Source organism: Cervus canadensis, chromosome 14 (genome assembly GCF_019320065.1).
Source record: "Cervus canadensis isolate Bull #8, Minnesota chromosome 14, ASM1932006v1, whole genome shotgun sequence".
In the NCBI taxonomy this organism is placed as follows: domain Eukaryota; kingdom Metazoa; phylum Chordata; class Mammalia; order Artiodactyla; family Cervidae; genus Cervus; species Cervus canadensis.
Genome location: NC_057399.1, coordinates 68705376 through 68721014, shown reverse-complemented (window position 1 = coordinate 68721014; position 15639 = coordinate 68705376).

The window sequence follows — 15639 nt, the reverse complement described above, 5'->3', positions numbered from 1 at the left end:
CAAAAATATGAGGAGCATTAAAAGGTGTCGAAAATATGAGAAGCATGTAAAGGTGTGAAAATATGAGTAGCATGAAACTGTATGAAAAATTACAGGAGGATGAAACGGTGTGAAAAATATGAAGATCATGAAAAGGTGTGAAAAATATGAGGAGCATGAAACACTTTGAAAAACACGAGATAATGAAATGGAGTGAACAACACGAAGAGCATGAAAAGCTGTGAAAAATATCAAGAGCATGAAAAGGTCTGAAAAATATGAAAAGCATGAAAACGTGTCAAAAATATGCAGAGCATGAAAAGGTCTGAAAAATACGAAGAGCCTGAAAAGGTGTGAAAAACATGAAGAGCATGAAGAGGTGTGAAAAATACAAAGAGTTTGAAAAGGTGTGACAAATACGAAGAGCATGTAAAGTTGTGAAAAATATGAAGAGCATGAAAAGGTGTGAAAAATATGAGGAGCATGAAAAGGTGAGAAAAATATCAAGAGCATGAAAAGGTCTGAAAAATATGAAGAGCATGAAAAGGTGTCAAAAATATGAAGAGCATGAAAAGGTGTGAAAAATACGAAGAGCCTGAAAACGTGTGAAAAACACGAAGAGCATGAAAAGGTGTGAAAAATACGAAGAGCTTGAAAAGGTGTGACAAATACGAACAGCATGAAAAGTTGTGATAAATACCAGGAGCATGAAAAGGTGTGAAGAATACTAGGAGCATGAAAAGGTGTGAAAAGTACGAGGAGCATTAAAATGTCTGAAAAATACGAGAGCATGAAAAGGTGTGAAAAACACGAAGAGCATGAAAAGCTGTGAAAAATATAAAAAGCATGAAAAGGTCTGAAAAATATGAAGAGCACGAAAAGGTGTGAAAAATATGAAGAGCAAGAAAAAATGTGAAAAATAAGAAGACCATGAAAAGGTGTGACAAATACGAAGAGCATGAAAAGGTCTGAAAAATACGAGGACCATGAAAAAGTGTCAAAAATATGGGGAGCATGAAAAGGTGTCAAAAATATGAAGAGCATGAAATGGTGTCAAAAATATGAGTAGCATGTAAAGGTTGAAAAATAAGAGGAGCATGAATTTGTATAAAAAATATGAGGAGCACGGAACGGTGTGAAAAATATGAAGAGCATGAAAAGGTGTGAAAAACATGCAGAGCATGTAAAAGTGTGAAAAATATGAAGAGCATCAAAAAATGTGAAAAATAAGAAGAGCATGAAACGGTGTGAAAAACATGCAGAGCATGTAAAAGTGTGGAAAATAAGAAGAGCATGAAAAGGTGTGACAAATACGAAGAGCATGAAAAGGTCTGAAAAATACGAGGAGCATGAAAACGTCTTAAAAATACGAGGCACATGAAAAGGTCTGAAAAATATGTAGAACATGAACAGGTGTCAAAAATATGAGGAGAATGAAAAGGTGTGAAAAATATGAAGAGCATGAAAAGGTGTCAAAAATATGAGGAGCATGCAAATGTGTGAAAATTATGAGGAGAATGAATCTGTATGAAAAATATGAGGAGCATGAAACGGTGTGAAAAAAATGAAGAGCATGAAAAGGTGTGAAAATTATCAGGAGTATGAAAACGTCTTAAAAATACGAGGAGCATGAAAAGGTCTGAAAAATACAAGGAGCATGAAAACGTCTTAAAAATATGAGGCACATGAAAAGGTCTGAAAAATATGTAGAGCATGAACAGGTGTCAAAAATATGAGGAGAATGAAAAGGTGTGAAAAATATGAGGAGCATGAAGACGTGTCAAAAATTCGAGGAGCATGAAAAGACCAGAAAAATAGGAGGAGCATAAAAAGGTCTGAAAAATACGAGGAGCATGAAAAGGTCTAAAAATATGAAGAGCCTGAAAAGGTGTGAAAAATATGAAGAACAAGAAAATGTCTGAAAAGTATGAAGAGCACGAAAAGGTGTGAAAAATAGGAGAGAACGAAAAGGTGTGAAAAATACGAAGAGCATGAAAAGGTGTGACACATACGAAGAGCATGAAAAGGTGTCAAAAATATGAGGAGCATGAAAAGGTGTGAAAAATACGAGGAGCATGAAAAGGTCTGAATAATATGAGGAGCATGAAAAGGTGTGAAAAATTAGGGGAGCAAGAATCGGTCTGAAAACTATGAAGAGCCCGAAAAGCTCTGAAAAATATGAAGAGCACGAAAAGGTGTTAAAAATATGAAGAGCATGAAAAGGCGTAAAAATTCGAGGAGCATGAAAAGGAGTGAAAAATGCGAGGAGCATGAAAAGGTCTGAGAAATTGGAGGAGCATAAAAAGGTCTGAAAAATAAGAGGAGCATGAAAAGGTGTGAAAAATACAAGGAGCATGAAAAGGTTTGAAAAACATGAAGAGCCTGAAAAGTGTGAAAAATATGAAGAGCTTGAAAAGTTCTGAAAAATATGAAGAGCACGAAAAGGTGTGAAAAATATGAAGAGCATTAAAAGATCTGAAAAATATGAGGACCACGAAAAGGTGTGAAAAACACAAGGAGCACGAAAAGGTGTGAAAAATACAAGTAGCATGTAAAGGTTGAAAAATAAGAGGAGCATGAATTTGTATAAAAAATATGAGGAGCATGAAACGGTGTGAAAAATATGAAGAGCATGAAAAGGTGTCCAAATTATGAGTAGCATGTAAAGGTTGAAAAATAAGAGGAGCATGAATTTGTATAAAAAATATGAGGAGCATGAAAAGGTGTGACAAATACGAAGAGCATGAAAAGCTGTGAAAAATATGAGGAGCATGAAAAGGTGTGAAAAATATGAAGAGCATGTAAAGGTCTGAAAAATACGAGGAGCATGAAAGGGTATGAAAAATATGAGGAGCATGAAATGGTGTGAAAAATAAGAGGAGCATGAAATGGTATGAAAAAATGAGGAGCATGAAAAGATCTGAAAATTAAGAGGAACATTTAAAGGTCTGAAAAATACGAGGAGCATGAAAAGTTCTGAAAAATACGAGGAGCATGAAAAGGTGTGAAATATATGAGGAGCATAAAAAGGTCTGAAAAATATGAAGAGCATGAAAAGGTGTCAAAAATATAAGGAGCATGAAAAGGTGTGAAAAATACGAAGAGCAGGAAAAGGTGTGAAAATTATCAAAAGCAAGAAAAGGTCTGAAAAATATGAAGAGCATGATAAGGTGTCAAAAATATTAGGAGCATTAAAAGGGTCGAAAATATGAGAAGCATGTAAAGGTCTGAAAAATATGAGGAGCATGAAACTGTATGAAAAATTAGAGGAGGATGAAAAGGTGTGAAAAGTACGCCGAGCATTAAAATGTCTGAAAAATACGAGAGCATGAAAAGGTGTGAAAAATATAAAAAGCATGAAAAGGTCTGAAAAATATGAAGATCATGAAAAGGTGTGAAAAACATGAAGAGCATGAAAAAATGTGAAAAATAAGAAGAGCATGAAAAGGTGTGAAAAACATGCAGAGCATGTAAAAGTGTGGAAAATAAGAAGAGCATGAAAAGGTGTGACAAATACAAAGAGCATGAAAGGTTGTGAAAAATACGAGGAGCATGAAAAGTTGTAAAACACGAGGAGCATGAAAAGGTGTGAAAAATATGAATAGCATGGTAAAGTGTGAAAAGTACAAGGAGCATGAAAAGGTTTGAAAAATACGAGGAGCATGAAAACGTCTTAAAAATATGAGGCGCATGAAAAGGTCTGAAAAATATGTAGAGCATGAACAGGTGTCAAAAATATGAGGAGAATGAAAAGGTGTGAAAAATATGAAGAGCATGAAAAGGTGTCAAAAATATGAGGAGCATGTAAAGGTGTGGAAAATATGAGTAGCATGAATCTGTATGAAAAATATGAGGAGCATGAAACAGTGTGAAAAATATGAAGAGCATGAAAAGGTGTGAAAATTATGAGGAGTATGAAAACGTCTTAAAAATACGAGGAGCATGAAAAGGTCTGAAAAATTTGTGGAGCATGAAAAGGTGTCAAAAATATGAGAGAATGAAAAGGTGTGTAAAATATGAAAAGCATAAAAGGTTTCAAAAATATGAGGAACATGTAAAGGTGTGAAAAATATGAGGAGCATGAATCTGTATGAAAAATATGAGGAGGATGAACCGGTGTGAAATATATGATATCATGAAAAGGTGTGAAAAATATGAGGAGTTTGAAAAGGTCTGAAAAATACGAGAGCATGAAAAGGTGTGAAAAACACGAAGAGCATGAAAAGGTCCGAAAAAAACGAAGAGCATTAAAAGGTCTGAAAAATATAAGGAGGATGAGAAGGACTGAAAAATACGAGGAGCATCAAAAGGTGTCAAAAATATGAAGAGCATGAAAAGGTGTGATAAATATGAGGAGTATGCAAAGGTCTGAAAAATACGAGGAGCATGAAAAGGTCTAAAAACTACATGGAGTTTGAAATGGTCTAAAAAGCACGAGGAAGAGAATGAAAAGGTGTGAAAAATATGAGGAGCATGTAAAGGTGTGAAAAATATGAGGAGAATGAAACTGTATGAACGTCTGCAGAGCATGAAATGGTGTGACATATACGAGGAGCATGAAAAGTTGTGAAAAATACGAAGAGCATGAGAAGGTGTGAAAAACACGAGGATCATGTAAAGGTGTGAAAAATACGAGGAGCATGAAAATGTGTCAAAAATACGAGGAGCTTGAAAAGACCTGAAAAATAGGAGGAGCATAAAAAGGTCTGAAAAATACGAGGAGCATGAAAAGGTCTAAAAAATATGAAGAGCCTGAAAAGGTCTGAAAAATATGAAGAACAAGAAAATGTCTGAAAAGTATGAAGAGCAAGAAAAGGTGTGAAAAATAGGAGGAGAACGAAAGGGTGTGAAAAATACGAAGAGCATGAAAAGGTGTGACAAATACAGGAGCATGAAAAGGTGTCAAAAATATGAGGAGCATGAAAAGGTGTGAAAAATTAGAGGAGCATGAATCGGTCTGAAAAATATGAAGAGCCCGAAAAGCTCTGAAAAATATGAAGAGCACGAAAAGGTGTGAAAAATATGAGGAGCATGAAAAAATGTGAAAAATAAGAAGAGCATGAAAAGGTGTGAAAAACATGCAGAGCATGTAAAAGTGTGGAAAATAAGAAGAGCATGAAAAGGTGAGACAAATACGAAGAGCATGAAAAGGTCTGAAAAATACGAGGAGCATGAAAACGTCTTAAAAATACAAGGCACATGAAAAGGTCTGAAAAAATGTAGAGCATGAACAGGTGTCAAAAATATGAGGAGAATGAAAAGGTGTGAAAAATATGAAGAGCATGAAAAGGTGTCAAAAATATGAGGAGCATGTAAAGGTGTGAAAAATATGAGGAGCATGGATGTGTATGAAAAATATGAGGAGCATGAAACGGTGTGAAAAATATGAAGAGCATGAAAAGGTGTGAAAATTATGAGGAGTATGAAAACGTCTTAAAAATACGAGGAGCATGAAAAGGTCTGAAAAATATGTGGAGCATGAAAAGGTGTCAAAAAATCAGGCGCGTGTAGAGGTGTGAAAAATATGAGGAGAATGAAACTGTATGAACGTCTGCGGAGCATGAAATGGTGTGACATATACGAGGAGCATGAAAAGTTGTGAAAAATACGAAGAGCATGAGAAGGTGTGAAAAACACGAGGATCATGTAAAGGTGTGAAAAATACGAGGAGCATGAAAATGTGTCAAAAAATTGAGAGAGCCATGAAGACAGACAAATAAGCGAAGGAGCATAAAAAAGGTCTGAACAAATACGAGGAGCTGAAAGGTGTGAAATCGAGGAGCATGAAAAGTGTGCAAATAACGAAGAGCATGACAAAGGTGTCCATAAATATAGCTGAAGGCATCGAAAAAGGTGCTGAAAAATCAACTCGAAAGGGCTGGAACAGGTGTGAAAACAGCGAAAGAGTCATGAAAAGGTGTGAAAAATACGAAGAGCTTGAAGCTGTGACAAATACAAAGAGCATGTAAAGTCGTGGAAAATTTGAGGAGCATGAAAAGGTCTGAAAAATATGAGGAGCATGAAGACGTCTGAAAAATATGACGAGCATGAAAAGGTCTGAAAAATATGTAGAGCATGAAAAAGTGTCAAAAATATGGGGAGCATGAAAAGGTGTCAAAAATATGAGTAGCATGTAAAGGTTGAAAAATAAGAGGAGCATGAATTTGTATAAAAAATATGAGGAGCATGAAACGGTGTGAAAAATATGAAGAGCTTGAAAAGGTGTGAAAAATATGAGGAGCATGAAAAGGTGTAAAAAATATGAAGACCATGAAATGTGTGAAAAACACGAAGGGCATGCAAAGGCGTGAAAAATATCAAGAGCATGAAAAAGTCTGAAAAATATGAAGAGCATGAAAAGGTGTGAAAAATATGAGGAGCATGAAAAGGTGTAAAAAATATGAACAGCATGAAATGTGTGAAAAACACGAAGGGCATGCAAGGGTGTGAAAAATATCAAGAGCATGAGAAGGTCTGAAAAATATGAATAGCATGAAAAGATGTGAAAATTATGAGGAGTATGAAAACGTCTTAACAATACGAGGAGCATGAAAAAGTCTGAAAAATATGTGGAGCTTGAAAAGGTGTCAAAAATATGAGGAGAATGAAAAGGTGTGTAAAATATGAAGACCATGAAAAGGTGTCAAAAATATGAGGAACATGTAAAGGTGTGAAAAATATGAGGAGCATGAATCTGTATGAAAAATATGAGGAGGATGAAACGGTGTGAAAAATATGTATAACATGAAAAGGTGTGAAAAATATGAGGAGCTTGAAAAGGTCTGAAAAATATGAGAGCATGAAAAGGTGTGAAAAACTCGAAGAGCATGAAAATGTATGAGAAAAAAGAACAGCCTGAAAAGATGTGAAAAACACGAAGAGCATGAAAAGGTCCGAAAAATACGAAGAGCTTGAAAAGGTGTGACAAATACAAACAGCATGAAAAGTTGTTAAAAATACGAGGAGCATGAAAAGGTGTGAAAAATATGAGGAGCATGAAAAGGTCTGAAAAATACGAGGAGCATCAAAGGGTCTGAAAAATAAAAGGAGCATGAAAGGGTCTGAAAAATACGAGGACCATGAAATGGTCTGAAATACACGAGGGGCAGGAAAAGATGTGAAAAATATGAGGAGCATGAAAAGGTGAGAAAAATATGAAGAGCATGAAAACTTGTCAAAAATATGAGGAGCATTTAAAGGTGTGAAAAATAGGAAGAGCATGAATCTGTATGAAAAATTGAGGGCTGAAACGTGTGAAAAATAGGAAGAGCATGAAAGGTGTCAAAACCATGAAAGGAGCATTTAACAGGTGTGAAAAATAGGAAAGAGCAATGAATCTGTATGAAAAATATGAGGAGCATGAAACGGTGTGAAAAATAGGAGGAGCATGAATAGGTGTCAAAAATATGAGGAGCATGAAACGGTGTGAAAAATGTGAAGAGCATGAAAAGGTGTCAATAATATGAGGAGCATGAAAAGGTGTGAAAAATATGAAGAGCATGAAAAGGTGTCAAAAATATGAGGAGCATTTAAAGGTGTGAAAAATAGGAAGAGCATGAATCTGTATGAAAAATATGAGGAACATGAAACGGTGTGAAAAATAGGAAGAGCATGAAAAGGTGTCTAAAATATGAGGAGCATGAAACCTTGTGAAAAATGTGAGGAGCATGAAAAGGTGTCAAAAATATGAGGAGCATGAAAAGTTCTGAAAAACTTGAAGAACATTAAAAGGTGTCAAAAATATGTGGAGCATGAAAAGGTGTGATAAATATGAGGAGCATGAAAAGGTGTGAAAAATATGAAGAGCTTCCAAAGATTTCAAAAATATGAGGTGCATGAAAAGTTGTGAAAAATATGAAGACCATGAAAAGGTGTGAAAAATATCAAGAGCATGAAACGGTCTGAAAAATATGAGGAGCAGGAAACTGTCTGAAAAATATGAGGGGCATGAAAAATTGTCAAAAATATGTGGAGCATGAAATGGTGTGAAAAAAGTGAAGAGCATGAAAAGATGTGAAAAATATGACGAGCATGAACCGGTGGGAAATATACGAAGAGCATGAAAAGATGTGACAACCAGGAAGAGCATGAAAAGGTGTGAAAAATAACTAGAGCATGAAACGGCCTGAAAAATTCGAAGAGCAGGAAACGGTGTGAAAAACAAGAAGAGCATGAAAGGGTTTGAAAAATACGAAGAGCATGAAAAGGTCTGCAAAATGCGAGAAGCAGGAAAAGGTCTGAAATATACGCGGAGCATGAAAAGGTGTTAAAAATATGAGGAGCATGAAAAGGTGTGAAAAATACGAGGAGCATGAAATGGTCTGAAAAAACGAGGAGCATGAAAAGGTGTGAAAAATACGAGGAGCATGAAAGGGTCTGAAAAATACGAGGAGCATGAAAAGGGTGAAAAATATGAAGAGCAGGAAAAGGTGTGAAAAATAGGAGGAGCATGAATATGAAGAACAAGAAAATGTCTGAAAAGTATGAAGAGCACGAAAAGGTGTGACAAATAGGAGGAGCATGAAAAGGTGTCAAAAATACGAGGAGCATGAAATGGTTTGAAAAATACGAGGAGCATGAAAAGGTCTGAAAGATATGTGGAGCATGAAAAGGTGTGAAAAATTAGAGGACCATGAATCCGTCTGAAAAATATGAAGAGCCCGAAAAGGTGTGAAAAATATGAAGAGCATGAAAAGGTGTGAAAATTCGAGGAGCATGAAAAGGAGTGAAAAATGCGAGGAGCATGAAAAGGTCTGAGAAATTGGAGGCGCATAAAAAGGTCTGAAAAATATGAAGAGCCTGAAAAGGTGTGAAAAATATGAAGAACAAGAAAATGTCTGAAAAGTATGAAGAGCACGAAAAGGTGTGAAAAATAGGAGGAGAATGAAAAGGTGTGAAAATACGAGTAGCATGTAAAGGTTGAAAAATAAGAGGAGCATGAATTTGTATAAAAAATATGAGGAGCATGAAACGGTGAGAAAAATATGAAGAGCATGAAAAGGTGTCAGAAATATGAGTAACATGTAAAGGTTGAAAAATAAGAGGAGCATGAATTTGTATAAAAAATATGAGGAGCATGAAACGGTGTGAATAATATGAACAGCATGAAAAGGTGTGGAAAATGCGAGGAGCATGAAAAGATCTGAAAAATAGGAGGAGCATGAAACGGTCCGAAAAATTTGAGGAGCATGAAACTGTCTGAAAAATATGAGGAGCATTAAAGTTGTGAAAAATGCAAAGAGCATGAAAAGGTGTGAAAAATACGAAGAGCATGAAGAGGATTGAAAAATACGAGAAGCATGAAAAGGTGTGAAATATATGAGGAGCATGAAAAGTTGTGGAAAATGCGAGGAGCATGAAAAGGTGTGAAAAATATGAATAGCATGAAAAAGTGTGAAAAGTAAGAGGAGCATGAAAAGGTTTGAAAAATACGAGGAGCATGAAAACGTCTTAAAAATACGAGGCGCATGAAAAGGTCTGAAAAATATGTAGAGCATGAACAGGTGAAAAAATATGAGGAGAATGAAAAGGTGTGAAAAATATGAAGAGAATAAAAAGGTGTCAAAAATATGAGGAGCTTGTAAAGGTGTGAAAAATATGAGGAGCATGAATCTGTATGAAAAATATGAGGAGCATAAAACGGTGTGAAAAATATGAAGAGCATGAAAAGGTGTGAAAATTATGAGGAGTATGAAAACGTCTTAAAAATACGAGGAGCATGAAAAGGTGTGAAATATTTGAGGAGCATGAAAAGGTGTGTAAAATACGAAGAGCATGAAATGGTGTGAAAAATAAGAGGAGCATGAAAAGATCTGAAAATTAAGAGGACCATTTAAAGGTCTGAAAAATACGAGGAGCATGAAAAGCTCTGAAAAATACGAGGAGCAGGAAAAGGTGTGAAAATTATCAAAAGCATGAAAAGGTCTGAAAAATATGAAGAGCATGATAAGGTGTCAAAAATATGAGGAGCATTGAAAGGTGTCGACAATATGAGAAGCATGTAAAGGTGTGAAAAATATGAGGAGCATGAAACTGTATGAAAAATTAGAGGAGGATGAAACGGTGTGAAAAATATGAAGAGCATGAAAAGGTGTGAAAAATATGAGGAGCATGAAACACTCAGAAAAAAACGAGATCATGAAATGGAGTGAAAAACACAAAGAGCATGGAAAGCTGTGAAAAATATCAAGAGCATGAAAAGGTCTGAAAAATATGAAAAGCATGAAAACGTGTCAAAAATATGAAGAGCATGAAAAGGTGTGAAAAATACGAAGAGCCTGAGGAGGTGTGAAAAACACGAAGAGCATGAAAAGATGTGAAAAATACGAAGAGCTTGAAAAGGTGTGACAAATACAAAGAGCATGTAAAGTTGTGAAAAATACGAGGAGCATGAAACGGGTTGAAAAATACGAGGAGATGAAGACGTCTGAAAAATACGACGAGCATGAAAAGGTCTGAAAAATATGTAGAGCATGAAAAAGTGTCAAAAATATGGGGAGCATGAAAAGGTGTCAAAAATATGAAGAGCATGAAACGGTGTCAAAAATATGAGTAGCATGGAAAGGTTGAAAAATAAGACGAGCATGAATTTGTATAAAAAATATGAGGAGCATGAAACGATGTGAAAAATATGAAGAAAATGAAAAGGTGTGAAAAATATGAGGGGCATGAAAAGGTGTAAAAAATATGAAGAGCATGAAATGTGTGAAAAACACGAAGGGCATGCAAAGGTGTGAAAAATATCAAGAGCATGAAAAGGTCTGAAAAATATGAAGAGCATGAAAAGGTGTGAAAAATATCAAGAGCATGAAAGATGTGAAAAACAGGAAGGGCATGAAAAGGTGTGAAAAATTTCAAGAGAATGAAAAGGTCTGAGGAATATGAAGAGCATGAAAATGTATGAAAAATTCAAAGAGCATGAAAAGATGTGAAAAATACGAAGAGCATGAAAAGCTGTGAAAAATATAAAAAGCATGAAAAGGTCTGAAAAAATATGAAGAGCATGAAAAGGTGTGAAAAATATGAAGAACATGAAAAAATGTGAAAAATAAGTAGAGCATAAAGGGTGTGAAAAACGTGCAGAGCATGTAAAAGTGTGGAAAATAAGAAGAGCATGAAAAGGTGTGACAAATACGAAGAGCATGAAAAAGTCTGAAAAATACGAGGAGCACGAAAACGTCTTAAAAATACGAGGCACATGAAAAGGTTTGAAAAATATGTAGAGCATGAACAGGTGTCAAAAATATGAGGAGAATGAAAAGTGTGAAAAATATGAAGAGCATGAAAAGGTGTCAAAAATATGAGGAGCATGAAACGTTGTGGAAAATGTGAAGAGAATGAAAAGGTGTCAAAAATATGAGGAGCATGAAAAGGTGTGAAAAAATATGAGGAGCATGAAAAGGTGTCAAAAATATGAGGAGCATGAAAAGGTGTGAAAAATATGAGGAGCATGAAAAGGTGTGAAAAATATGAGTAGCATGAAAAGCTGTGAAAAATATGAAGACCATAAAAAGGTGTGAAAAATATCAAGAGCATGAAACGGTCTGAAAAATATGAGGAGCAGGAAACTGTCTGAAAAATATGAGGGGCATGAAAAACGGTCAAAAATATGTGGAGCATGAAATGGTGTGAAAAAAGTGAAGAGCATGAAAAGGTGGAAAAAATGACGAGCATGAAATGGTGGGAAATATACGAAGAGTATGAAAAGGTGTGGAAAACACGAAGAGCATGAAAAGGTGGGAAAATTATCAAAACCATGAAAAGGTCTGAAAAATATGAAGAGCATGATAGGGTGTCAAAAATATGAGGAGCACTGAAAGGTGTCGACAATATGAGAAGCATGTAAAGGTGTGAAAAATATGAGGAGCATGAAACTGTATGAAAAATTAGAGGAGGATGAAACGGTGTGAAAAATATGAAGAGCATGAAAAGGTGTGAAAAATATGAGGAGCATGAAACACTCTGAAAAACACGAGATCATGTATGGAGTGAACAACACGAAGAGCATGGAAAGCTGTGAAAAATATCAAGAGCATGAAAAGGTCTGTAAAATATGAAGAGCATGAAAACGTGTCAAAAATAGGAAGAGCATGAAAATGTGTGAAAAATATGAAGAGCCTGAAATGGTGTGAAAGACACGAAGAGCATGAAAAGGTGTGAAAAATACGAAGGGCTTGAAAAGGTGTGACAAATACGAAGAGCATGTAAAGTTGTGAAAAATATGAGGAGCATGAAAAGGTCTGAAAAATATGAGGAGCATGAAGACGTCTGAAAAATACGACGAGCATGAAAAGGTCTGAAAAATATGTAGAGCATGAAAAAGTGTCAAAAATATGGGGAGCATGAAAAGGTGTGAAAAATACGAAGAGCTGAAAAACGTGTGAAAAACACGAAGAGCATGAAGGTGTGAAAATAAACGAAGAGCTGAAAGGTGTGACAAATACCAAGAACAGCAATAAAGTTGTGAAAAATACCAGGAGCAATGAAAGGTCGTGAAGAATACTAGGAGCATGAAAAGGTGAAAAGTACGAGGAGCAAATTTAAAATGTCTGGAAAAATACGAGAAGCATGAAAAAGGTTGTGAAAAACACGAAGGAGCATGAAAAGCTGTGAAAAATATAAAAAGATGAAAAAGGTCTGAAAAATATGAAAGAGATGAAAAAGTGTGAAAAATATGAAAGCAATGAAAAAAATGTGAAAAATATAGAAAGACCATGAAAAGGTGTGACAAATACGAAGAGCATGAAAAGGTCTGAAAAATAAGCGAGGACCAATGAAAAAGTGGTCAAAAAATATGGGGAGCATGTAAAAGTGTGTGAAAAATATCAAGAGCATGAAAAGGTGTGAAAAATATGAGGAGCATGAAAAGGTGTGAAAAATATCAAGAGCATGAAAAGGTCTGAAAAATACGAAGAGCCTGAAAATGTGTGAAAAACACGAAGAGCATGAAAAGGTGTGAAAAATACAAAGAGTTTGAAAAGGTGTAACAAATACGAAGAGCATGTAAAATTGTGAAAAATATGAAGAGCATGAAAAGGTGTGAAAAATATGAGGAGCATGAAAAGGTGTGAAAAATATCAAGAGCATGAAAAGGTCTGAAAAATATGAAGAGCATGAAAAGGTGTCAAAAATATGAAGAGCATGAAAAGGTTTGAAAAATACGAAGAGCCTGAAAACGTGTGAAAAACACGAAGAGCATGAAAAGGTGTGAAAAATACGAAGAGCTTGAAAAGGTGTGACAAATACTAACAGCATGAAAAGTTGTGAAAAATACCAGGAGCATGAAAAGGTGTGAAGAATACTAGGAGCATGAAAAGGTGTGAAAAGCACGAGGAGCATTAAAATGTCTGAAAAATACGAGAGCATTAAAAGGTGTGAAAAACACGAAGAGCATGAAAAGCTGTGAAAAATATAAAAAGCATGAAAAGGTCTGAAAAATATGAAGAGCATGAAAAGGTGTGAAAAATATGAAGAGCATGTAAAAATGTGAAAAAAAAGAAGACCATGAAAAGGTGTGACAATTACGAAGAGCATGAAAAGGTCTGAAAAATACGAGGACCATGAAAAACTGTCAAAAATATGGGGAGCATGAAAAGGTGTCAAAAATATGAAGAGCATGAAATGGTGTCAAAAATATGAGTAGCATGTAAAGGTTGAAAAATAAGAGGAGCATGAATTTGTATAAAAAATATGAGGAGCACGAAACGGTGTGAAAAATATGAAGAGCGTGAAAAGGTGTGAAAAATATGAGGAGAATGAAAAGGTGTAAAAATATGAAAAGCATGAAATGTGTGAAAAACACGAAGGGTAAGCAAAGGTGTGAAAAATATCAAGAGCATGAAAAGGTCTGAAAAATATGAAGAGCATGAAAAGGTGTGAAAAATATCAAGAGCATGAAAGATGTGAAAAACACGAAGGGCATGAAAAGGTGTGAAAAATATCAAGAGCATGAAAAGGTCTGAGGAATATGAAGAGCATGAAAAGGTATGAAAAATTCAAAGAGCATGAAAAGTAGTGAAAAATACGAAGAGCATGAAAAGTTGTGAAAAATACCAGGAGCATGAAAAGGTGTGAAAAATACTAGGAGCATGAAAAGGTGTGAAAAACAAGAAGAGCATGAAAAGCTGTGAAAAATATAAAAAGCATGAAAAGGTCTGAAAAAATATGAAGAGCATGAAAAGGTGTGAAAAATATGAAGAGCATGAAAAAATGTGAAAAATAAGAAGAGCATAAAAGGTGTGAAAAACATGCAGAGCATGTAAAAGTGTGGAAAATAAGAAGAGCATGAAAAGGTGTGACAAATACGAAGAGCATGAAAAGGTCTGAAAAATACGAGGAGCACAAAAACGTCTTAAAAATATGAGGCACATGAAAAGGTTTGAAAAATATGTAGAGCATGAGCAGGTGTCAAAAATATGAGGAGAATGAAAAGTGTGAAAAATATGAAGAGCATGAAAAGGTGTCAAAAATATGAGGAGCATGAAAAGGTGTGAAAAATATGATGAGCATGAAAAGGTGTCAAAAGTATGAGGAGCATTTAAAGGTGTGAAAAAAAGGAAGAGCATGAATCTGTATGAAAAATATGAGGAGCATGAAACGGTGTAAAAAATAGGAGGAGCATGAAAAGGTGTCAAAAATATGAGGAGCATGAAACTTGTGAAAAATGTGAAAGCATGAAAAGTTGTCAAAAATTATGAGGAGCAATGAAAGTGCTGAAAAACAGAAGAACATTAAAGATGTCAAACATATAGGAGCATTAAAAGGTGTCAAAATATGAGGAGCATGAAAAGGTGTGAAAAAAATGAGGAGCATGAAAAGGTGTGAAAAATATGAAGAGCTTCAAAAGATTTCAAAAATATGAGGAGCATGAAAAGTTGTGAAAAATATGAAGACCATGGAAAGGTATGAAAAATATCAAGAGCATGAAACGGTCTGAAAAATATGAGGAGCAGGAAACTGTCTGAAAAATATGAGGGGCATGAAAAAGTGTCAAAAATATGTGGAGCATGAAATGGTGTGAAAAAAGTGAAGAGCATGAAAAGATGTGAAAAATATGACGAGCATGAACCGGTGGGAAATATACGAAGAGCATGAAAAGATGTGAAAACCAGGAAGAGCATGAAAAGGTGTGAAAAATAACTAGAGCATGAAACGGCCTGAAAAATTCGAAGAGCAGGAAACGGTGTGAAAAACAAGAAGAGCATGAAAGGGTTTGAAAAATACGAAGAGCATGAAAAGGTCTGCAAAATGCGAGAAGCAGGAAAAGGTGTGAAATATACGAGGAGCATGAAAAGGTGTGAAAAATACGAGGAGCAAGAAAAGGTGTGAAAAATACAAGGAGCATGTAATGGTCTGAAAAAACGAGGAGCATTAAAAGGTGTGAAAAATACTAGGAACGTGAAAAGGTGGGAAGTATCTGAGGAGCATGAAAAGGTGTGTAAAATACGAGGAGCATGAAAATGTGTGAAAAATATGAAGAGCATGAAAGGGTATGAAAAATATGAGGAGCATGAAATGGTGTGAAAAATAAGAGGAGCATGAAAAGGTGTGAAAAAAAGAGGAGCATGAATAGATCTGAAAATTAAGAGGAGCATTTAAAGGTCTGAAAAATACGAGGAGCATGAAAAGCTCTGAAAAATATGAGAAGCATGAAAAGGTGTG